General features: G+C 47.8%; 1 long non-coding RNA gene across 1 annotated transcript in view; it reads left to right on the top strand.

The window, feature by feature from the left end:
* LOC144761587 (uncharacterized) overlaps positions 1 to 25,758 on the top strand; it is a 228,488-nt gene extending 202,730 nt beyond the window's left edge. The window contains exon 2 of the long non-coding RNA XR_013595798.1: positions 25,593 to 25,758. This is a non-coding gene — a long non-coding RNA (uncharacterized LOC144761587). The remainder of the gene's footprint in view (positions 1 to 25,592) is intronic.
* The last annotated feature ends 455 nt before the right edge of the window (positions 25,759 to 26,213 follow it).

The raw sequence follows: 26,213 nt of genomic DNA on the forward strand, positions 1-26,213 counted from the left end.
TGCACTGAGGATGAGAGTAACTCAAACATGATGTGCTTTGGTGTTCTTTGTTAAAGTGACATCTGTTTCACTTTTTGTGGATGCAGAGCTTGACGTTCTAGGTGGATGAGCGTTGGACACAAGGTTGCACTCAATACTTGACTTATGTCGACTGTTGCTGAACCCATATATTAAGGAGACACTTTGACGTGCAGGTCGTTAATAGCAAATCCACCTTGTTTTATATGTTGTATGAATTATTTGCTGATCTAGCACTCGAGTACCTTTGAATCAAGAAGGAATTATTGAAGAAAAGGGAAAGGGAGATAATAAGAGGTGAATAACTGAGTCCTACAAACTGGTATAGTTTTGTAGATAATTAGAAAAATGGATAAGTAAAAAAAAAAAGAGATCAGTACTGGAGCTTAAACAATTGTTCCATTGGTGTTTTTGGTAAAAGAAATAGTGTGCAGATTTACTGGTACAATACCAATATGGACACCTTTGATAATAATAGAGATGCCTTATTGGAGGATCTATTTAGTCAAACCCCGGAAAAAGTATGACCAATCTGAAGGGTTAAAAAACAAGAACCTTCCCGATGGTGGGATGCTGCCGTACTACGCAAGTACATAGATAAGTCCCCAGAGACCTACGTGTATTGATTTTCCCCTCCTTTTAAGATCTAGATGGGGGCACCTCAAGGAGTGGGAGAAATTATTACTGACTTCTTCTATGGGTATGATGGATATCGTATTAAGAGAAGCTGAATTCAAACGAGAAAAGCTTCTCTTAGAAATTGCCAACTTGGAGACAGAGATACAAGATTTAAATCTACCAGATGTCACAGAACGCAATTGGGCCATTCTTAAAGATGAATTACAAAAACATCAAATGTATCTATGAGAACGAAATCCCCCAAAAATCTAACAGGATGAGCGAGATTATCGCAATTGCAGGGTGTATACCTTTGCTAGGAAATTCGATAACATAAAACTAGGGTGGGTGGAATTTGCAAAATTGACTTTTGCAAAATTCTGCAAAACGGCAAAAAATCTCCATGAACACGCGGAATTTCGCGTGCTCGCAGAGATTTCAGGGGCGGGACTTCTTTGCTTGTTCACATGATTCCAACCTGGTTTCCCTGTTCCTAAGTGGCAGCTTTGACCCCTGAGCCACTTCTCCTCGCTCTTAGGAAGCCTGAGTAACGCTGGGTGGTGAGTACCAGGGTAGGGCAGAGATCAGATCCTGTGGCGAGGGGGCACCAGGAATGCGACTGTGGTATTGTGACCAGCTGGTGATAGGTGCTGTGAATGTACCAGAGATATACCCGCTATGGAGCTTATGGCCACACCAGGGGGCACTCCTGGTAACCACAGAGAAAGAATCCTGTCCTGCATATTTATCCAAGAAGATGCCACCATTTTGTGCGATACCTCTACTCAACTGGAGTACTTTCTACTGACTAATCAGTAAGCGCTACTTGTTGAGTAAATGTATAGTGCTTTTCCTACACTACAGCTGTGTAAAGGGCCAGAAGAGTTGTCTCCAGTGACCATGTTTGTGTAACTTTGCCATCGCTTCGAAAGGCGCTGGGGTCCCTTGAGTGAACTGTCCATCATAGTGGGTAAAGTGCGGGAAGACGGTGCACACCGCTAGTATATGGGGCGGGGACAAAACGGGCGGGGCTTCTATGCGAGTTCACATGCCTCTTGTGTTTATAAAAGGTCAGAGACCAATCAGAGCAGCAGATGAGGAGAAAGAAGCTCCTGGTCACAGGAACTGCATGGGGATTGCGCTCATGAAAGTCAAGGATGCAAATGCCGCCATCAAGCATCACAGCTAATTTTGGATGGTAGATATGGGGACAAAGCACACCTGCTCAGCCTCGACAAACCTCACGATTTTTAGGGGCTGATTACTGAGTTACTGAATTTGAGCTTCAACTGAGGCACCTGCTTTATTTATATCTGTAAGTGCTTCCTGTTGAGGTTTAATTTTTGTGACAGGAGCACTGTGCCAGAAAGAATCCTGCCCTGCATATATATTTATCCACAAAGATGCCACTGTTTTGTGCAATACTATTCCGTTCCACCGCAGATCGCAAAAGTTTTGACATTTTCGTGTTCCACGCCGAACGCGAGAATGCCGAAATTTTGCAAGTTCCGCGAGCGGAACGGAATTTGCCGCCCACCCCTATTTTAATTGGGCCATCTTTAGTAGGAGTTATTTCTTTATGAAGTACTACAAAGAAACAAAGAATCAGAAACCCATATTTACCCCTCATCACTTGCATTGTAGGTCTCATGGAACACTTTCGTTTTTGATGATGTATTTCTAGCAACATGTTGTAAAAACAAATGTTTTCTGCCAAACTAGTTTATTGGCAGCTTAAGTTTATATGACATCACCACGTTCAGAAACTCAGTATATTCCAGGAATAAAATAATAACACATTTTAGTGTTAGGGTATATCCCAAAAAACAGCCTCTAGACAAGATGATTTCATCTTTGGAAGTTAAAGAGAGTTAAATCTGATTAGACCAGAACGGTTGGTATGGTTATGAAATAAACACATCTACAAAGTCATTCTCTTCTAAATCCTAAAGCAAACCATACCTTTGTAGATTATTCCTGTGCTTATGATTCTCCACATTTTCCACTTTTTAAGTTTTGCCACATATGTATCTGATTTTTTTTTGTTGAAAAAATATATTTCTTTATTGCATTTTATCTTTTCCTTGTTCCACATAAACCATACATTGGTACAAGTTGCACTTATAACAAGATCAGAGTTACAATGCCACCATTTACACATTTCAAAACATATACATCTTACAATTATATCGTGGTGTACATCGCCATCGTTGTAGTTGACGTGCATTTGCAAATTAGCATGAGTATCAATAGCACACGCATACCAACACCTCTAATTGAAGAGCGGGACATGTCTATCATGTGCGTCTCTCTCCAATTGTAGTTTTCAATATGCAGGTATATCAATAGGAACAGAAGTGTACAGCCCATATGTGGTTCAAATGTAGGATCACAAAACACAATATTGCTCGGGCAGTAAAAAGTGAGTACCATAACCGACTGCGAGATATCCATATTTTAAATATTTTAACCACAACTAACGAAAGCAAAATAAAATCAAAAGAAAAGAGAGATATCAAATAATGAGAGCAATGTGTATCTAGTATATTTGGTTCTTTTCGAGTTCAGTCATGTCTAGGCTTGTGTGTTTGTAGTGGATGCAAGCTGCTTTTCCTGTACTGTATATAGTCACATGGCATCTTGTATCTGAAGTCGTGTTTATGTAATGCCATGATGGAATGTAAGGTCATTGCCTATCCCGACAGCGATGGCCGAGTTGCTTCGTAAATACAGCGTGTCTATTGCACCCAGACGACATGCTAGTCATTATCCCCTGTTTGTTGCGTGGGGGATGTATGTGATGTGGCATTAGAGTGTGTAAGGGCTTTGAGGACATCATCCCAGACCCGTGTGATGGGATACTTGCGTAACCCTGCTGTTTCTTCCCTATGTAAAATAGTGCTCTCTGCCTGTGCCCAGATCTCTAGGGATTTTAGCCAGTGGGGAACCGCCGGGGGGTCCTTGTGTTTCCACCTCTTGGTTTTCAATCGTTTTGCGGTTATGAGGCCTAGGTCATGGAATCTAGAGCTTACTTTATTAGTTTTCGTTTGTTTGTAAAACCCCAGAATACAGACCTCCCATGTGTTGGGTACCTCGGTGTTAGTGCTGTTTGTAAGTGTCTCTGTTACCGCGCGCCAGTAGGATAGAAGTGAGGGGCAACACGACAGCTTATTTAGAATGCCAGCGCCTAGTAGACTTCATCTCGGACAATCAGAGGTGTTAATGTTAAAGTATTTATTAATCTTATCTGGTGGGAGGTACGCTCCATATAATATATATGTTTGTATTACTTTAAATTGTGAATCGCGTGGTATATGTGTGGCACTGGCTAAGACACGTTCCCATTGCATATCAGTCCTGGATCGGCCTCTGTCCTCAGTCTAACGTGCACGGAGTCTCTGTGGAGATTTCAATACGTGAGTAAGTAAGGCCTGCACTAGCCAGTGGATCACGTGTGACCCCTCCCCCATCTCATGCAGATACTGCAATAGCTGATGTGTCAGTGGCTCATTTGTCATGGCTTCCCATGCCGATGTCAACGTCTGTATGATGGCTGCATGTAGAAGGAACTGGCCGACTGGTAAACCGCTGTCTGCCGTCAGGGTTGCAAAAGGCATAAGGGTACCGTCCACGTATGGGTCTTCTAGCATCTCCACTCCTGCTGCGGTCACAGAATCTCTGCCTCTGCATGTCCCAATCAGCGGCAATATTGGGGCAGAAGGGATCGTATCTTTTGGGAGCTGAAGGCTCCTCCAGTAGCATCTATGGGCTAATTATTTATGCATCTGTGTTGGGCGGGGGAGTTTCGCCAGTGGGTGAAACAAACCATAGACTTGAGTCTACGTCCATGATGATGACTCAGTCGCCGTGTCTGCCAGGTTCTTGCCACTCAGCCACTTTGTGACCCATTGTAACTGCGCAGCTAAGTAATATAGTTCCAAATGTGGGACTGCCAAGCCTCCTCTCTCCGGTGGTGCATACAATTTCTGTAGTGCTATCCTGGGTCGCCCGCACTCAAGAATAAACCTCTGATTAATCCCTCCAGCTCCCGAAACAGTCGTACCGGAACATATACCGGAAGGTTTGCAAAATAGTACAACAGTCTTGGCAGTACTATCATCTTCGCTAAGGTAATACGTCTCATCACATTGAGCGGTAGAGTCTTCCAAAATTTTATCTGCGCCCTTACGGAGGAAATGGCATGCACTAGGTTACCCTCCAAGATGCCTGCTGGGGATCTATAGATATAGATGCCTAGGTATCTGAACGTGGTCGGATACCAAGCAAGCGCAGTCCCGTCAATAACTATATCAGTTGCGGCCACGTCTTCATGGAAAGGAGAGACGCCTGATTTAGCCCAATTTACCTTAAGGCCTGACAATTCCTTGAAGCTATGCAATAGCGCGGATATGGCCAGCGGCACTGCATGGAGGTCTCTTATGTACAGCAATAGGTCATCTGCATACAGGGACACTGTGTTGAGACCATCATCCAAGGGGATACCCCAGTCCACGCCGCTCTCACGGAGCAGAGCCGCTAGAGGCTCCATGGCAAGGGAGAAGAGCAATGGGGATAAAGGGCAACCCTGCCTGGTTCCACGTCTGACTCTAATCGTGTCAGAGATGAGCCTGCCAGTGCGGGCCCATACTGTGGGGTGCTGTTACAATAATTGCACCAGTTGCAAGTACCCATCACCCAACTCGTACTTGTGCAGGACCGCTGCTAGATAGGGCCACTCCAATGATTCAAAGGCCTTCTCTAGGTCTAGCACCAAACATCCAGATTGAGGCCAATTGTTCGTTGCATATTTCTGGACCCTAAATAGATGACCTATATTAAGGGAAGTGCTCCTGGCTGGGACATATCCATGTTGATCTTTATTTACCAGAGCCAGTACAAACGGGGCTAAATGTTTAGCTAGAGCAGAAGCGAGTATTTTATAGTCCGTGTTCAACAAAGCCAGTGGACGATACGAACCAAGGACTTCAGGGTCTCTTCCAGGCTTTAAGAGGGAGATCAGCATCGCCTCATTTTGTGTGGGTGTGAGGGCTGAGTCCTCCAGAGCTGCTGTATAGACCTGCAACAACTCCTATATCAATATGTCCGAGTAGGCTTTGTAAAATTCAGCCAGCAGTCCATCCGGACCTGGATATTGACCATTCGAGAGGGAGAAAATACTATACCTTATTTCTTCCGGTAGCAGAGGAGCACCCAGCTCCTCTTGGTGATGCTCTGGCAGTTGTGGCAGCTTCAGGGCAGAAAGAAACTCCTGCATGACCGTGTCTGTTGCTAGTATTCAGGACCTGTACAACGTACAATAGTGTCCTACAAAGGCATTGTGTATATCACTCTGAGTATGCACCTCGTCGCCTTGTGCATTCTGTATGGACGTCACTGGTGTGGTGACTGCATCTTGCTGTATCAGCCACGTCTGCAACTTGCCAGGCTTGTCTCCCATATGGTGGGTGCGCGCCGAGTGGGCTGCATAGTTCAAATTGTGGAGCCGGTCTAGAAATCTGGAATGTTCCTCTCTGTCTTGCGCCAAGGACCAATCATCGTTACCCTCTGGTGCTTCACCCTCCCTGCGGAGCAGGTCATTTTCAAGGTGTGTAAGTTCAGCCTCTTGCTGCCTCCGCATACCCGCTTGCACACAGAGGCAATCACCTCTGACCACTACATTAAACGCATCCCATTCTACTTGAGGTGTCGTGGCGGTGTCAGTATTTTCTTCAAAGTATTGTGTGATATTAGTAGCTAACAGGCTCTGGAAGGGTGCCCCCAGTAGCATGTCCGATTACAATCGGCAGGTTGGAATTGGCGGCCGGGGGTGCTCCCACGACACCTCCAATATATGTGGATTGTGATCTGAATGTGTCCTGCCTAAATATTAGACTGCGGATATATGTGGGAGTAGCTCCTCTGAAAGCATGTAACGGTCCAGCCGCACATGTAAGTCATGAGCACCTGAGTAGTAGGAATAAACCTTAACATGGGGGTTGCGATGTCTCCAGGCGTCTCTGAGGCTTCACTGTGTTGCCCAGTTGGTTAACGCATCCATGGCATTGTGTGTGCTTGTGCCCGGAAGGGGTGGGAAGGAGTGATCTAATGATACATCAAGTACACTGTTATAGTCCCCCCTAATAACATAGGTATATCATGCCATGGCGCTAGAACACGCACTATATTGTAAAAATAAGCAGCCTGCTCTGTGTTGGGAGCGTATAATCATGCAATTTCGATCTACCAGTCTAATGTGCCCTTAACTACAACATACCGGCCCTCAGTGTCTCAACGATTGTGTGATTTTAAGTGGGACCCCTGGTCTCACTAATATTAGCGCGCCACACGCAAAAGCCGAATATTCCGTGGCATACAATTGGCCACGCCATCGGCGGTGCAAGCGTTGGATTTCTGGTTTGGCCAGGTGCGTCACCTGCAGAAGAGCTATTTGTATGTGATGCCCTTTAAGGTACGAGTATATCTGATACCTACGTGACTGTGTATGCATGCCCCTACATTCCACGTACCTATTTTAAGCACAGACATTACCCTTACAATGTATTAGGTGGCCATGCATCTGTAGCAGTCCAACAAACCTGTGCGGTGTAGATAACCTTAAGATGCACAGCTTCCCTAGCATATTGACTCGTGGCATGTTGTATAGTGTGAAACGGCATGCAATAAAGGATATCTCACAATATAGCCAAAACGAGAACGGAAACATAAACAATTCCAAAAGGGCGATAGTGTAACCAGCAATCGTCCAAACTCTAAATAGAGATAACGGTCAAGAAACAATCCGGGGGGTGCGCTGCGTGCTACATACAGGTAACTTACAATATGTATGTCCAGTTTCTTAGAGGCTCCCCTTCCTCAGGCAGAATACAACATATAGAAGGCAGTCTGTGCACATCGGCTCAGGAAAACCCCACCAGGCGAGCCATATGTACTGGCGGCTACGCAGCAGTAACAAAGCATATGAGTAAGTCCCGCCCTCCCTCCCCATATCATGATGCCACCCACAACCTCATGTGGACGTACAGAATCACAGCAGCGTCTATCACATATGGCTATATCGAAAATGACTGCATAACCCCACATATCAACTACAATACCTCAAGCCACAGTCCATTCAATATTAGGGTCTCTCAATGTTCACCTTATCATGTCAACCGTCTGTGGAGTGACACCTGGCTGGTCAGTTGAGTCCTGTGAGTTTTGTAGGCCATATATTTGTTCGCCATCGCTGGAGAGGTCACGTTGGCTGGAGTTGGATGCATCTTCAGCCACCCGTGAGCCGCTGATTTCCACCACCGCCTGTAGGGCGTCTCGTTGCCCACTGAGAATCAAATCTGAGTCCAGACACACAGCTGGTGAAGGCGGTGTTTCGCCTCCGATGATCTCCGTTCTCTCTGGCATTGGCGGAAGGGACCTCTTAGTTTCGGTAGGGTTGTCGATGCAGAAGCTTCCTGAGGTCCTGCAGGAGTGAAGGTGTCCAGTCAGTCCTCTGCCTCCTCCGGCGTGCCAAAGAAATACGTTTTATCCCTTGGAACCACCCGCAAGCGCGCCGGTAAGAGTAGTGAGTATTTCAGGTTGTTTTGCCAAAGCCGTTTTTTCACTGCCATGAAGGAGAATCTCTGCCTCTGCACCTGGATGGTATGGTCCGGAAAAAACATTATTTTATGATTATCTATGTGAATATCCTGCAGCTTCCTAGTATCCTGGAGGATTGAGTCCCGGTCTCTGTAATTGAGGAGGCGGAGGAGGGCCTCGCTGGAACTCTATGTGCACGTTCAATGAGAGGGTCCCCACCGGCAGCAGATCTCTGAGCCAGTTTTCCATGTGCAAGGTGGGCTCTCTCCCTTCCCAGCATTTCGGCACCCCTACCATGCGCACATTATTTCTCCGTGCGCGCCCTTCAGCGTCCTCGGCTCTGTCCTTCAGGATCTCCACTCGGTTTAGCAAATCCTGTACATGCTTGTCCGTCTGGGTCACCTGTGGTTTGATATCAGCAAGCGTAGTTTCAAGAACAGTGGTGTGGTCTGTTAGTTTTCGGTGGTCTGCATTCAGGTGAATGAGGTCAATGGCCACCTTATCGATTTTAGATTCCAGAGAGGTGCGGGTCTGATTAACTGTTTCTTCCAGTCGTTCCATCGCGGCAAGCACCGCATCCAGTTTATTCGCGGTTTGATCAGTGTGTCCCTGTTTCGTCATTTTGTCCGATTTAGGTTTGGGCGGCAGTGGTGGGGTCAGAGTTCCTCACGTTCCGGTCGGTGCACAGGTGCCACCTGACATGAGTCGCAGAGTTCACACACCTGCGCTGTTCCGTGTATGGCAGGACCCCAATATAACATCACCAGGTCACGAGCTTCTCAGCGTGGCCCGCGTCGATGTTAATGGGCTGCAACTAGCACCTTCAGTAATAGGGGCACCTCCGCCATGCACAGGTGTCTCCTCTGTGGCACAACCACCATCCACACCTCACAGCCACCATCCACACCTCACAGCCATGTAGGTCTCACCAGGCAGTGGTTCATATCCGTGCCTCACTGAAGGGCCAGGTACAGTCCGTGCCAGTGATGTGTCTGTCTGTGGCTGTCAGCACGCCAAAGCAGAAACGTGCCTGTGCCACCAGTCCAGCACTTGCTAGTGTATCAATGTGTGCCTCTTCACGTCCAGAAACTGCGGGGCGCTGTGTTCTAAGATGGCGGTCTAGCATCCACGCAGCACTGACCAAGGGAATCACAAGCGCCATTGTATTAAACTCTCGTGTGTGGTCACCCAGCTCACTCGGGGGGTGCCAGTGCTCCTCAGCACTCAGCCATGGGTACGCCTATGCATTTCCGCGCCGCAGCTAGCAGTGTCGTGAGCGGCATCAGAGGGGCCAGTGGCGTTTCAGGAAGGGACCTGTGTCCCTTAGCAGGCAGCTACTCGTGGGGGCTCACCTTGGTAGATCGTGCCATGAGGGCAACGGCAGCATCAGCAATCTGGGTAGTGATATCGCCCAGTATTCATCTGCTAACTCAGTGATGGCCAGCAGTTGGTCCGGAGGGCATACTCCGCGGCAATGTATGGGTGGTGCAACAGGGTATCTCAGCCGTGCCTGCCGCTCAACGGTGGATGTCCATTGGGATGGCAACAGGGCGGGCAGCCACAGTTTTATTCTACTTGCGGGGGACTCTCCCACCCCGATCTCGCCGTAACAGCAACGGCAGTGTAGGCGGTCCAGAAGGTGGCCACACCCATCATCCCCTCACATGCGCTCCGGCAATCAACAGCCAATCCGGGGGTGGGTTGCCGCTTATCGAAGTCACGCAGACAGTCCGGTAGGGGCCCCAGTCTCACCCAGCCGCCCGCTGATGGACAAGCGATCGACGGCAGGGTGCGCAGTCACAGGTATCCTCCGTCTGCAGGGACCCACTCACCCCAATTGCGCCGTGAGGGCAACGGCAACGCTGGCAGTCTGGGCAGTGCTACCACCCACAATGTACCCCCTCTCGCCGCAGCAGCTGATCCAGGAGTCTCATGTGTCGGAGGCAGGTAGGCGACGCTGTAGGAGCCCCAACCGCACCTCGCCACTCAGCAGCCAGTGTCCAGCTAGACGGCGGCAGGGTGAGCAGCCATAGCCCGCCTCCGTCATATCAGTACAACTGTGCCATGCTTTGCGGCCCTGTGGGCGGAGCTAAACCCCGGGATCACTTAGTCTATGCCGGCCAAGGGGATCGCATGCAGGGCGGCCAACCTAGATGAAGTCCGCAGATTAGAGCTCGGGCAGGATATAATTAGCAGTGGGAGTCCGGGCGGCAATCCTGACAAAGTTTCGTCCAGCAAGGGCCTCCATGGGTGGCTACATATAGAGAGTTCAGGGCCTGTGCAGGGGAGCCTCCGGCGGAGCTCTACTTAGACACGTCTGCCTCCATTGCAGTCGTAGCCAAGCCCCCACCAGATCTGTATATGATGTGTCAACTTCCCCTATCACATAGTGTACATTACATATTTTTTGCTCCAAATCAGATATCCTATTCTCTGTCACAGATAATTTTGTTTAATTCTTTTTTAACCTCATTCCATCATCAAGTCTATTCTAATTGAGCATACTGTGCCTTCCCAGGTACGGACAGTCTGACTGAATTATATTACAAATGGAGCTCATGGGTGCAGCGTAAGGAAAGGCTGTCCACCAAGTGCTGCAACATTAAGGTGTAATCATGGGGCATTTAACCATAAGTTACCATATCCTAAAGTAATTCCGTGTTTTGTTCAAACGTTTAGGGTCACATACAATATCCATTTGACTTCCATGATCAATTGATTTAACCCCATCAATGACTAGGGAGGGATTTATAGAGATCAATTTTTTGAAAAGTTTCTCTGCTTGCCAACAAAATCAGGTAGAACACCAGCTTTTGCTGTCACTTATTTAGCAATATGCTGATAAATGGCTACATCCCCATTGTAATCAGAGCATGGCTTACCTTAAGTTTTTCTGTCCCGTGATTTCACTTCACGTAGTACTTACAGCCTCCCAGTAAACAAGAAGACCCAGGTAGCCCACGAATATGTTCATGTCATCTCCCTTGGACTGATTGCGTTTCTAAGATCCTCTGTATCTCTTGTGCAACCTGGCGAATTTTTGGAACATCCAGTACAGTCTGAGGAAAGTGACAAATGTTTCTTCTTCAGGGAAACGCCCTCTACTGTGGAATAAAGTAAGCTTAGAGATACTTGCCACAAGTCTTCTGTCGCCAGCTCCAGTAAGTCTTCACCCCACACTCAATATGGCTCAATCCAATATTTTCCTTCTATATTGATGACCTCCCAGTACAAGAAGGCAACTTCTTTCCGTGGTCTAACTTTATTTCTGAGGAATGGAGGTGTGTCTGATAGTGCCCTGAGTTGGATGAAATCATTTCTGTCAGAGCGCAGCTTTCAGGTGAGGCAGGGCTCCCAATATTCGAAAGTCATCAAATTAAGACAGGGGGTGCCGCATGGATTGACTATGAGCCCAACCCTGTTCAATCTCTATGTGGCTCCACTAGCGGAGATTGCTGATGGGTTTGGGATCAGGGTTGTGTCCTATGCCGATGACACTCAGCTGGCGGTCTGCCTAACACAGGCACAGGATACGGCAGCCTCCAATTTCCTGGCATTCCTTCAAGAGCTGGCCTAATGGATAGCTAAAAACTGCCTGAAATTGAATGGCAATAAGACCGAGGTGTTTGTGGTGGGGAGCGCCCCGTTGATGTGGTCATCGGCATGGTGGCCCCAGAGTCTGGGGTCCAACTCTGTGCCCTGTGCTCAGGCGAAGAACCTGGGGGTGTGGCTGGACACAAGGCTCTCCTTTCAGTACCAAACCAGGGGGGTGGCACGCACCTGTTTTGGAGTCCTAAGGGCCCTTCGCAAAACCTTGGACATGTTGCCTACCGCAGTCAGGAAGACCATGGTTCATGCCCTAGTAACATCGCGCCTAGATTATGGCAACATTCTATACCTGGGTGCAACGACAAAGTTTCTGCTTAGACTCCAGGGGGTACAGAATGCAGCAGCGCGTCTGGTTTTCATGCGCCCGAGGAGGGCCTCCTCGAAGGCAGCGCTGGCACTACTCCAGTGGCTGCTGATAAGAGAGAGAGGCCTGTTTAAGGCACAGTGTGTATGCCATCGTATTATCCAGGGGATGGCTCCTCCCTATCTGTCTGAGTTACTCACCCCTTATGCCCCAACGCGCCAACTGAGACCAGGTGAGGCGGGTTTGGTGTGCGGTCCCGCTATTAAGAGAGCAAGGATGGGTGGACGCTCCTTCCGCCTGCTGGCTGCCCAGCAATGGAGCAGACTTCCCTTGAGTCTCCGGATGAAGGCCCGGGAGGGTACCTTCAGAAAAAATTTGAAGATGCATCTCTTCCCCCGGGATGGTTAGGATTGGCTAGGCTGTGGCAATCTGTGCAGTTGCACCACAGCGCGGGGACACACTGGCCGATCCTAACCATTTGCTTTATAAATGTGCTTATTATTATTATTATTATTATTATTATTATTATCATTATTATTATTATTATTATTAATAATATATCATGGTGTAGCCAGCAGCCATTATAGCACCCCTTTTGGGATGACCACCATTAACTCAGCTGAAGAGACAGACCATGTGATTTCAGTTTCTTTAATAAATTGTTTCGAAGCTCGGATATCCTCTTGGAGCAGTTTCATTGTCAACACAGAAGAGTATTTAACAGGAATTTACAGATCTTATTTTGGGCTTTTTGTATAGATGTGAGAGATAAATCTGGTATCTTTAAAGATGTAGATGATTTGGTCGAGCTAACAAATATCTCCATTTCCAGTTGAGACAAATTGTTACCTCCAAATTAACTGAGGTCATAGCCCCAAGTACATATAAGTATTTGCAAATAAGTCCTAGCCTTTAGTAATACCCCTGTATAAAAATTTAGTAAATTAACCTCTTTTTATTACGATAATGACTAAGGGGCATATTATCAAAGGATTTATCTCCGCTTTTTTGGCTTTAAAATCCAAGAAAGTGGAGATTTAATGATCTCTCTATCAGCAACAGGGTTCTAACACGTAAATTCGCATGTTAGCACCCTTTTTCTCTACGCTTCCCCTTGCATCTCTAATGAGATGCAAAGGGGGCGTTCCAGAGAAAAATAATAGGAGAAATGTTGTTAAGCGACATTTCTCCTATTATCAAGAATTTCGCTAACCCTGTTAGTGATAAAAAAAAGCAGCGCTAACTGCCAGTTGATCCTCTCGCTCACCAAGGAACCCACACCGCCAAAACCAACCTCCACGAAGGAATGAAGGCTGTCGCCGACTGGATGAAGAACAGCCGAGTGAAGCTGAACTCGGACAAGGCGTAGGTCCTCATCCTCGGTTCCACCCCCTCGGCATGGGACGACTCCTGGTGGCCGACGGTACTAGGAGCACCCCCTACACCCACCGAAAATGCACGAAACCTGGGGGTCATCCTCGACTCCACACTCCCCATGACAAAGCAGGTCAACGCAGGTCTCCTCCTCCTGCTTCAACACCCTCCGCATCTTCAAGTGGATCCCCACCGAAACTAGAAGGACGGTCACCCAGGCCCTCGTCAGCAGTAGACTGGACTACGGCAACGCACTCTACTCAGGAGCCCCGGCCAAACTCCTGAAACGGCTCCATTGCATCCAGATCGCCTCCGCACGCCTGATCCTCGACATCCCCTGCCGCAGCCACATCACACCCCACCTGAGAGACCTGCACTGGCTCCCCATCAACAAGAGGATAACCTTCAAGCTCCTCACCCACGCACACAAGGCACTCCATGACACCGGACCAGCGTACCTCAACAGCCGACTCAGCCTCTACACCCCCGCCTGCCACCTCTGCTCCGCAGACCGCGCCCTCGCCACCGTCCCCCGCATCGGAAGAGTGACCGCCGGCGGCAGATCATTCTCTCACCTCACCGCCAAGACGTGGAACACCCTCCCCATCTGCCTACGGCAGACCGAAGACTTCCTAAGCTTCAGGAGACTCCTCAAGACCTGGCTCTTCAAACAGTAGCAGCTTTCTCCCCCCTAGCACCTTGAGACCCTCATGGGTATGTAGTGTGCTTCACAAATGCTATGATTGATGGATTGTGCCTCAAAATGTGAAAAACAAGCACATTGAGTTTATTGGTACTGAAACCCTAGGAGTGATTTTTCGAAATCCATTCTGATTATTGCCTGCTCTAATATTTTGAGAGCACAATTGGATATTGACCATAGTATACCCTTAACCAATTTATTTATTTATGTTATTTATTTATTTATAAAGTTTTATATAGCGCGGACATGACCCACAGGGGTATCAGAGCGCTTTACAGTACCTGATTATCACAAGTTATACTTACAGTCGTGAATCGCATATATTACAATACAAGTGAGGTAGACATTGTTGTTTGATTGAAAGCAGAGGCAGAGTGCAGACAGAGTCTATGGGGTTGTCAGGGGCTTTACAGGAAATAATTATCAAAAGTTATACAGACAATCGGGGATCGCATATAATACAATATAGGTGAGGTAGACATTGCTGTTTGAATACAAGCAAAGGCAGGTAGGCTTCTAGGAGTTATAGGTTTAGGATGACAATTTGTTCATGAGAAACATTTTCCTTTCCTTTTTGAAGGTGGTAAAGGAAGGGATTCTGCGTAAGTCTGGGGGAAGGTTGTTCCAGATCTTCGGTGCGATACCAGAGAAAGCTCTGCATCCAGTTCTCTTTTTGTGGAAGGATTGAGGTTTTAGGAGAAGTGAGCTTGCGCTTCGCAATTGTCTGCCACCTCCCGACCGTTCTAGCTTTTGTGCTAAATAGGTGGGAGTGTTGCTGTGTAAGGCTTTGTGTGTCATGCAGGCGATCTTTAGTTGAATGAATGAATGAATGAATGAATAAGATATTTATTGAGCGCACTGTGGCCAAGCGGCTTCCTGGCGCTGAGAGCTCTAAACAACAGAGACAGACAGGGCCGAGGGAGTTAACAGGTGTAGGCCTGGGCAAACAAGAAGGTTTTGAGCGCTTTGCGGAAGTGTGAAAAGATGGGAATTGAGCGCATAGAAAAAGGGAGGGAGTTCCAGAACCGGGGGGCCATCACAGAAAATCTTGTACCACCAGTGCGGGATTTGCGAAAGCGAGGAACAGTGAGGAGGGCGGAAGTAGATGAGCGGAGGGTACGGGCAGGGGTATGAGTGGAGATCAAGGTATTGATGAATGCCGGAGCAGAGCGATCAACAGCCCGGAAAACTAGGCACCCTAGTTTAAATAGGGATCTCTGCAAAACAGGTAACCAATGAAGTGATTTAAGGACAGGAGTGATATGGTGGGTTTTGGAAAAATGAAAAATAAGACGGGCAGCCTGATTCTGGATTGCTTGAAGACGGCGAGTTTCGTAGGCGGGGATGCCCACGAACAAGCTATTTCCATAATCAAGGCGGGAGGTGATGAGGGCCGAAATGATAATTTTAAGGGAATCCAGGGAAAAAAACGGGAGATTTTTCGGATCAAGCGGAGGGAGAGGAAGCAGGAGGACACTACAGAGCTAACCTGTGCATGCATTGACAGGTCCTGGCTGACCTTGATGCCCAGCGTTTTAACAGAGGAAACCGGGGTAGGAGGGGGGCCAAGGATGGGGGGGCCAGAAAGCAGAAGACCATGGACTGGATGAGCCACCAGTCAAGACAAGCTCAGTCTTGTCCGGATTGAGCTTGAGATGATTGACGCTCATCCAACCAGAAATAAAAACCAAAGTGGAACGAAAAGATGAAAGGGAGTGAGTAGAGGAGGAGAGGTCGAAAACGAGCTGGAGGTCATCTGCGTAATTATACACAGAGACCCCCAGATCAAGAAGAGAAACAATGAGGGAATGAATATAGAGATTAAAAAGAAGAGGGGAGAGAGAGGAGCCTTGGGGAACCCCACAGGACACCGGAAGGGGGGAAGCGGAGAAACCAGAAAGGTGAACGGCTTGTGAGCGTCCTGTTAGAAAGGACGTGATCCAGGAGAGAGCAGAGCCCCGAATGCCCGCTGCGCCGACACGGTCAAGTAAGATGGTATGATCAACCGTGTCGAATGCAGCGGACAAATCGAGGAGAACCAGAGCTTGAGGGGAGTTGGTATCGGCCTTAGCTTTCAACTCATCAAGAACCGCAAGCACCACTGACTCCGTAGAGTGGCCCGAGCGGAAGCCCGCTTGATGGGAAGCAAGGAGATGGTTCTGCTCAATGTAGGAAGAAAGACAAGAAGTGACATGGCTTTCAAGAATTTTAGCAAGATAGGGTAGGAGAGAAATGGGTCTGACATTAGAAAGAAGAGAAGAAACAAGACCAGGTTTTTTGAGAATAGGAAAGACAATCGCAGATTTAAATGAAGAAGGAACCAAACCAGAAAAGAGGGAAGCATTAAGAAGAGAAAGGGGAGTGGTAGGGCAAGAGGTAAAGAGAGATCTCAGCACGCGAGCAGGAGCCGATCGGCTGGAGAGCCGGACTTGGTTTTAGTGAGCAAGGCAAGAAAAGAGTCCAAGGAAATAGGCGGGAAGGAATCGAAAGAGGAGTTAGACACAGAAGGGGCAGGATGAGGGGAGGGAAAAGGTGTGGTGGGAATGTTAGATTTTATTTTAACGATCTTCTCGATAAAGAAGTCGTTTAAGGAGGAGCAGAGGGCCTGGGAAGGAATGAGCTTGGGGCATACACGATCAGAGGTGGCCAAATTGTTGACCAGAGAAAAAATCTCTTTGGATTTATTTGCGGACAGTGCGACCTGCTCAGAGAAGTACTTGGTCTTAGGCGCAAGGATGGCTTTCTTATAGTCATTCAGCAGACGTTTGTATTTAGCCCTGAGGTCGGGCAGTAATTACGGCGCCAAAGACGCTCAGAGCGTCTGAGTTCCAGTTTAAGAACCTTAAGTTCAGAATTAAACCAATTATGGGCCTCATGAGGGCGAATAGCCTTGACTATCTTGAGAGGGGCAACTTGGTCACAGGAAGAAGATAGCCAGTTGCTGACTGCAGCGGCCTGGATATCAAGCGGGAGACCATTAAGGTGAGGGGGAGAAGATGCAAGGGAAATAGAGAGAGAGTGCAGATCCGCACGGTTCCAACTGCGGGCAAGGATATTCCTAGGGCGAGGGGGTTTGTGAAGGGAACCAAGATTAATAGAGAAAAAGATAAGAGAATGGTCGGACCATGTGCAGGGAAGAATGCTAGGGGGAGAGACTACGTCCTGAGATGACCAGACTTGGTCCAGTATATGGCCAAGATTGTGGGTAGGAGCAGAAACATGGGACTGGAGGTTAAGACACAGGAGGGTAGCCGTAAAGTCCCTGGATGCCAGATCCTCCCTGGGGTTGCCCGGCCAATAATTGAAGTCTCCCAGCAGGAGAACCGAGGAGTTCCTGCAGGGAGGCCACAAATAAGGGCATACTCAGGGGGGGCGGTACACAAGGACAACTGTCAAAGGGACGGGAAGGTTAGTGGAACGGGCAACCAAGAAATCCACCCCAGCTATGGAGGGTTGGGAAAGGAGCTGGAATTGAAGACTGGCCCGAGCAATCATGGCTACACCGCCTCCGATCCTGCCGTCAGGGCGGTCAGCCTGGAGGGCGTAATAGGATTCAGGGAGGATGGCCAGGATATCAGGAAGTGAAGCCTCTGAGAACCAGGTTTCTGTTAAAAACAGAATATCAGGAGAATCTGAAGTAAGAAGGTTGAATAGTTGCAGTTGGTGCTTGCCTGCTGAACGAGTGTTGAGGAGACAGGCAGAGGCAATATGGGGGGGGAAGAAATATTAATAGAAGGCGGGGGATCCTGGGAGCGCAAGGAAGAAATAAGCTGCAGGGAAGCGGCACAGCCAGGATGAGGAGCATAAATGCCTAAGGAAGTGAGGTGCTGCGTAAGGGAAAGGGGAAGGGGCACATCAGTCGAGCAGGAAAGGAGTTGCACAGAGGAGTATGCAAGCAAAGGGGCAGGGTGTGTGGCCCCAGGTCCCGGCCTGTCGCGGACGGGCGCAGACGGGCTTAACTTAGGCGCAACTTCGGCGCGCCTTCGTCGCGCCCGCTGCTCTCGTCCGCTGCGCGGCCGGGATAGAAGTGCCATAAAATAGGCCACAGGAAGCTGTAGGGGCGTGACAGGGGGAGGAGGGACAGAGGAGCTGCACCGCCAACCCCAGAGCAGCCCGAGATGGAAGCCACGCCCGTCCCCGCCCCAGTGACCTGCCCGTCAGAGGGGGGAGAACGCTCAGCGTGGGGCGCTCTGGTAGCGTGAGCCAAGGGGGGTGAAGTGGCGGCGAGGGGTGCGCGGTGTCCAGAGCGCGGCCCCAGAACAGATGCAGGAACAGTCTAAAAAAGCGATTTTAAAAGCAAAGTTGCGCCACAGCAGGTAGCGTCGTTGCTCCCGGCGAAGCCTCGGGAGGTCTGAGTGTCAGGAAGAACTGAGGGCGGGACTCGCCAGTCCCGGAAGTATTAGCCAGGGGGGGAGGGACAGAGGAGCTGCACCGCCAACCCCAGAGCAGCCCGAGATGGAAGCCACGCCCGTCCCCGCCCCAGTGACCTGCCCGTCAGATGGGGGAGAACGCTCAGCTCGACTCGTATGGTAGCCAGTTCAGAGCCTTAAGGCCCGGGGTGATGTGGTTATTTCTTTTTATTCCGGATACCAGCCTGGCCGCCGCATTAAGTGAAGCTCTGAGCAGTGCTAGTTTGGATTTAGGAAGACCGCAGAGAGTGGTGCTTCCGTAGTCCAGTCTTGGTAGTACTAGTGCTTGGACCGCCATTTTTAGATCAGACTGTGGGAGGAAGGGTTTACGTTTCCTTAAGATGCTCAGCTAAAAGTTGGCTCCTTTGGTGGTATTGTAGATTTGTTCCTGCATATTTAAATGTTTGTCGATGGTGATTCCCAGGGATTTTGCGGAGTCAATGATGTGAGGGGCACAATCAAAGGAAGTAAGATGCTTCAGCCATGAGTCTAAGTTGGGTGCATGATTGGGAGGGGAGATGAGGAGGAACTCAGTTCTTTTGGTGTTACGCATGAGGTGGTTGCCATTGAGCCAACTTTGGGTATTATGAAGAATGGCGTTGAGGTGAGGACATTTTCAAATAAAGTTGAGTGTCGTCCGCGTATAGATGATATAAAATGTTTACAGAGCTAAGTGCATTAGCAAGGGGTTCCATGAGAAGATTAAAGAGGATAGGTGATAAAGCTGATCCCTGTGGGACTCCTAGTGTGACCAAGGAAGGTTGAGAGAATGATTGCTTCAGCTTGATTCTTTGGGTTCGGTTGCTTAGGAAGGAGGTAAACCATTGTAAAACTGGACCGGTTAGGCCCATCCTTCGTTCCAGTATAGATAGTAGATTGTCGTGTTTAACAGTGTCGAAGGCGGAGGATAGGTCGAGAAGTATCAATAGGCATGATTCATTGTGATCTAGCATTTTTAAGATGTCATCCATTACGTGTGTGAGGGCTGATTCAGTACTGTGACCTTGACGGAAACCGGATTGGTGATTATCTAGGAGGTTGAAATTCTTGATGTGGTGGCAGAGTTGAATTTGTACACATTTTTCTATTAACTTTGCCAGCGTGGGGATGCTGGATATAGGTCGATAGTTGTTGAGGTCTGTGGGGAGGGAGTTGGCTTTCTTTAGTATGGGTGTGACCTGCCCTATTTTCAGACAGTCTGGTATGGAACCTTGCCTAAGAGAGGCGTTGGCAATTTTTGCCCATAGAGGTAGAATGGAGGACTTTATCATTTTGAATACGGATAGGAGTAAGGGATCGGAGAAATGGTTGGCAGGGTTGATTGCTAGCACGGTGCTATAGATTTCTTGTTCAGTGATGGGCGAGAATGAGTGCCAGTTGGCATTGTTCTTTGGTACTCCGGTCGGCAGGTAGAAAAGGTGCTTGATCTGTGAGTAGAGAATTTTTTCTTGGTCAGTAGATAGTTGTGGCTCTTTCTTGGATTGAATGTCGTTTTCTATGGTTCTAGTCTTTTCTAGGAATAATTTGGCCAGCTCGTCGCAGTTGGGGGTACCCGGGTTGTTGAGCTCCACTACATTTGCAGAGTTGTGGGATTGTTGTTTTACGATTTCAAATAACTTTTTAGGACGGTTTATGGCTTGGTTCAGCTGAGTTTTGAAGAAGTCTGCTTTAGCTTTTATGATTTTTCTGTTGTACGTGTTTCTCAGTGCCCTAAGTTGGTGTAGATGATCAGGGGAAGGTGTTGCTTTCCATGCTCGCTCAGCTAGCCTTAATTTGCGTCGGTTTGAGTTAAGATTCTCATTGAACCATGGTTTGGAGATTTTGGTGGAGACATTTTTTTCTTGAAGGGGCGCTGTGGTGTCCAGAATTTCAAGCATAGTGGCGTTGTAGAAATCCGTGAGATCTTGGACGTCGGCCATATCTGCTGATTGTTTCAGGGCGGAATTGCATTGGGACATCAGGGCAGTAGCATCGATATTCCTTATATTCCTTTTCCATTGTTTAGATTTTGTAGGTTGGTTTCCTTTTGGCGTTACCTCGCTGTTGATGGAGAAGAGGATATTGTAATGATCAGTCCAGTCACATGGGGAGATGGATTCTAGCGATATGATGTTTCTCTTAGCTATGATGAGGTCTAAAGTCTCCCCCTTGTTATGGGTTGGGCTGTCACAAAAGTGCGATAATTCCTGGTCTGCCAGAAAGGATTTGAGGCTGCTTACATCGTGATCGCCGGTATTGCTCCAATGGAGATTGAAATCTCCCAGAAAGATCTGCGGCACTTGTGAGTTTGCATTGACTGTAATGACTTCCATTAGCTCATCAATGAACCTTGGGTTGTTCCCTGGGGGGTGGTATATTATGTGAAGTTGGCAGATGATGCCCTTGCCATCCGAGATGTTGGTACAAAGATATTCACAAGAGGAAAGGTAGATGGTGTCTGATTGTTTAACTGTGATGGTGTTTCGATGGATGCAGGCAATCCCCCCTCCGGGTTTCCCTGTTCTATCCCTGCGAAATATATCATGACTAGGGGGGACAAGTAGGTCCAGGATGGGAGCAGAGGAACTCTTTAGCCATGTCTCTGTCAGGATGATGATGTCCAGATCATTTGCAAGAATTAGGTCATAGATGACCGTAGCATGTTTGTTAGCCGATCTGCAGTTGATTAAAGCACACTTTAATTTGCTAATCGGGTGAGTGGCGGTTGATTGAGTTAAATTGACCTTTGTGAGGTTTTCCCTAATTATCGATCTGTGGTTGTGAGTGGGTTCTCTGTGTGGATTGGGTCGGATGGCTTGGATGGTGCAGTCTATGGACTTGCTATTGTCAGAATGGCTTGTGTATGAGGCGAGAAGGTCGTGTAAGTCATTGTCAGATAGACCATCCATAGATCTCATTGGATGATCCGGGTCATAATGGGAAGGTAATTTACTCTGTGTTATAGTGACTGGATGTGGAGTCGTGGATAGGTATCTGCTGGTCTGCTGTCTAGTTTGGTTCGCTGTGCTAGTGGCTTTATTAAAGTTTAGGAGTTCATTAGTGATTGAAGATAGATTTTTCATCTCATCCTTGAGCTGGGATAGGCCTAGGGTTAGCTTGTTGAATCGAGCAGTCCAGTCATGGTTAGGGCACCCAATTAGGTGTGTGGGCCAGTGCTCCCCGTATTGTTAGTTCCTCCATTGTAGTCCGCTAGCGTGGAGAGCTGAGTATCGGATTGGGTAGGGATATCTTTGTTATTTTTTGATGGGGTTGGATGAGCAGGGGGGTTGAAGGTGGGTCGGAGTGGGGGATGGACTTAAGAGGAGCTGCCATGGGAGGAGGTGCTGCCTGTGGGGGGGGGGGTATGGGCACTGTAAGTAGAGTTTAGGAGAATGGGTAGGGCATCTGGGGTGTTAGGAGTTGGCCGTGGATCAAAGTCATTGTCGGGTCAGGGGGGGGTTTAGCAGATGGCTCGACTGCTAGTTGGGTAGTAGGAGTGTCGGGGAAATCAGTATGGCGGTCGTTATCATCGCTTATGACTGTCCGAATTGAGCCGGAGGGCCCTGGAGAGGTAGAGTAGGCTGAGAGGTATGTGTGGGGGGCATTGGGGGTGAGGGGAATCTTATCGATGCCTGAGATTGTCCTAACAGTGTCCGGGGGTCCTGGTGTGGTTGAGGCAATAGTGGGGGACGTGTAGGTATCAGAGGGTGTGTGGTGCTCATTATCTATGTTTGTGACTGTCTGAGCTATATCTGTGGTCCCTGGTGTGATAAGGTCAATTGGAGGGGGCGTGTGGGAATCGTTGAGGAGGGTAAGGCGATGGGTATGGTTCCTTGGAGTAGTTAGTGGATTAGGTCGTGACGATTGTATGTCTTCTGAGAAAATGGAAGGATTTGAATCATGTAGGGAATTTCTCATGCTGTTTGCTGTTCTTTTAAGAATAGGAAAGAACTCGTCTATGAGAGCTAGGTTACTATCGGAGGCTTGTATGAGAATGTTGCCATTGTTGTATATGGATATGGTAGCATTCGCCTTGCAGACGTCTGAGGCTATAACCGTCAATATGATGGCATGAGGGGTTTTCCTAGTATTTGAGATTCGAAGCAAGGAGTAGAAGGTATTCCTCCACTGTGCACGTCTTTTTGTGTGGAAGATGAGGTCATTTGAAAGACTGCCCTTGCTTGGGGAGAAATAGGGATCTGACATCAGTGTCTCCGGATGTGATTTAAGGATTCTGCGTTTGTAGTTCTTGGCAGCGTTTTTAGATAACTCGGGGGGTATGCGATGATGAAGGCATGGCAGCCTGATGGCTGTAAGCTTATAACCATTATATTTAATAATTATTATTTTCCCTCTATCTTCTTAATCTCACTTATCTTCCTTGACTTCCTTGTTTTCTTTATCTTAACATTTATATTCTTATTTCTTGGTTTCACTGCGTCTTCACTGTTTCCTCCTATCTGCATTCAGGTAATTGCTGGTGTCAATCATTAGACCTAACACCGTTCTAAGATGGCCGCCGCTTTTTCCATACTATGTCATCTTTTCATTTGTGTGAATAATCCTCTCACTTCCTCTCTTCAGTCCTTTTTTTAATATTTATTACATGGGAGCAGCAAGGCTCCTCGATTGCAGACCTCTTTCACTATTAGGGATGGTGTGGAAGAGAGGCCCCATTTGCATAGTTAGGCTCTCGAAACAGGCACCATTTTGGGGGCAGTCAGATAGGTTAGACTGTACAGAGCAGTCCTGTTTCCGTGTTTCTTTACATTGATGATGTGTCTCGGGCAGGCGCCATCCTAAGGTCAGGCATCCCGTTTTAAGGCTCCTGTCTATTCCAAGGACCTTTGTAATATACTGTACATCACTTCCCCAAAATAATATCTCACCTCAGTAGTTGCCCAGAGAGAACAGCAGTGTTACGGTGCGTGGACGGTGTGGTTACGTGCGATACTCAGACAAGATCTGAGATTCAGTGCAGGCAGTGCAAGGGGCGCGATCCGAGTGTCGGCTGCTCATGCCGGTTGCGCGACTGGAGCCAAGATGAGGCGGTACATAGAGTTCCGATGACCCATGTAGTCCGGGCGATGTGCGCTACCTTTTACTTTTCTTTCTCTGCTGCTCCCACCTCCTACACAGCTCCGAGGCAGGGCTTAGGAGACGAGCGGTGGTTCGCAGGCAACGTAGGCTCGTCCCTGCTGCGCTTGAAGTGAGACAATCGGCGGGGGCAAAAGAACGGTAGAAAGTCAGCGGCAGGGCAAAAGGACGGGTGGCGATCATTTACCGATCCCCTCCAGGCAAAGATGGCTCCCTTCAGGTGCTGAGAATGACCGCCCCCATCTCTGATGCTGATCGCAACACCCGGCAGCAATCAGATCATAACATATGATCCTCCAGTGGATCTCACAGTGGAACGATTCCTATATGATGCAACCCAGCGTTATGCAGGCAATGATAGGTCCAGTTCGCTGGACCCAGGCGCCACGAGGTGAGCAGCTCTGGAATCAGGCTTTCCGAGACGCGAGGCTGCCACAGAGGTGAGTTGCTGTCCAATATTTCCCGAAAAAGGATCTGTAAGGTTGCCTATTAGTTGCACGACGTGTAGACAGGAGGTGGGCCGGTGTTGGCTAGGTTTATGCAGGGATATCCACCAAAAGGTGATCCCAAAAACCTGGAGCTCCAACAGGAAGCTCCTACACGGCGGCCATTTTCTTCCTGTTTGTGGAACTGTTTGGTGGAACTGAAACGATTGATGACATGTATTTTGATGAATAAACTAGGGATATAGTGGCAGACCTCTACTCGAGAGAAGTGTGGCTCAATGGTTAGAGCGGCAGACCCTGATGCAGAGGTCTAGACCAGGGTTCAATTCCCCGCCTCGGCGGGTCTTGGGCTCAAAATTCCACCGACCTGATAATTCCCGCCTCGGTGTCTATTCCAATCAAGGAGTCCCACTCTGCAACTCTGGGCAATAGCTTGCTTAATCTCCACAACGGCCCCCACATCGCTAAGGATGCCTGGCCTCCACCTTGGGGGTGCCCAGGAGTGGACACCTCACAGGGAAAGCCAGGATGGGTTCCACAGCGGTATTTGTACAAGCGCCTTGAGACCCTTGCGGGTGAGTAGTGCGCTATACAAGTATCAATTTATATTGATATAACATCAACAACCCTAAAAAGCAATTCTTTCTTAGGAATTATTTCACAATAGATGCTGTGTGACTTCATACTACAATGCCAAACAGAGAAACCTTGATTTGTAATAAATTGTATCTTATTGACAGAGCATCTACCACAGGTCTGAAGGTCACAGATATCTATCATAGTAGGCACGCCTAGCTTTTCCTCCTTCTGAGATAGAGATAATTATTTCCATTGAGTTGGCTGTGGTTAATTCCGTTTGTCATCTGTGCTGTACATGTGATCGTATTTTACTACATTGTTATGCAAAATAATCCCTAGCAAGCAATGAACGTATGAATATCAACCGCAGAGCTTATGATGGTGTAAACGTGAGGTATTACCAAGCAACAAAACAGGTAATTGCCTATGGGCATGCCTGTCACATGATCAAGTATTATTCATCAAATGCCACAAATATCTATAAACGAATACGTCACAATGCATGTTATGATAAATATCATTGATAAGAAAGATGGGATGGGGTAGGCTGCTACTGGCATGTTTGCCAGCTGGTATGAATTTGTTCAGAATATTTGTTTAGGCTCTACTACCAAATCAGTGGCTCTCCTACAGCGTTACTCTGGATTTATCACTGTCAATCGGCGAGCTCAATGTTTTGCTTCATGTTGTCCTACACATCTAAAGGTGTATGTAAAGGGCACTGTTGATTGTAGTGCAGTCAATGACAATGAGGCACAGTGGTAACCTTCAAGACATGTTCCTTGTTAAAGAGCAGTCATCTATGTCTCTCATCAGAGTTCTTGCAAGGCCTGAAAATCCCACTCTGCTCTTTGTCTCAACAGGCACCATTGGAGACTGGAAAAATGTCATGACTGTGGCTCAAAATCAAAAGTTTGACAAAATATTTCAAGAAAAGATGAAAGATGTGCCAATCAAATTTATCTGGGACATTAATGAAAACTAAGGAGACAACTGGCAGTATTAATAAAATACAGTGTTCAAACTGGATGTTTGATTCGCAATATACACCCCTGAAATCGTTTTGTAATTTGATTGTTGTATCCAAGAAATATAGATAATGTGGCCTTGATGGTAAAATGTGTGGTGAAAGGCGAACAATCAGTTTAAACTGAAAATATAGTGTGGCATAGACAATAAATAGTTTGATTTTCCTTTTGTGTATTTTGCTTAAAAACGGGGTGCCCTTTTCCACTTAACCTGCTCAGAAGAAAATCTCCGATAAAGGATGTGATGTTGTGAGCAGTCTAGTAGCTGGGTGGGCGGAGTTAGTGGGTCAAGGGAAGAGGAGGAGACTGGGAACGAAAGGGCAGTTAGAGTAGGGACTGGGACGAAGCAACAAGCAGAGAATAAAGCTCCTTGCTAAAGATATATAGTGTCTGTCATCATTCCTATCAAGACACTACAGCTGGCAACGAGGATGGGATGGTGCAGTCTGCCACCCA

Source organism: Lissotriton helveticus, chromosome 6 (genome assembly GCF_964261635.1).
Source record: "Lissotriton helveticus chromosome 6, aLisHel1.1, whole genome shotgun sequence".
NCBI classification, from domain to species: domain Eukaryota; kingdom Metazoa; phylum Chordata; class Amphibia; order Caudata; family Salamandridae; genus Lissotriton; species Lissotriton helveticus.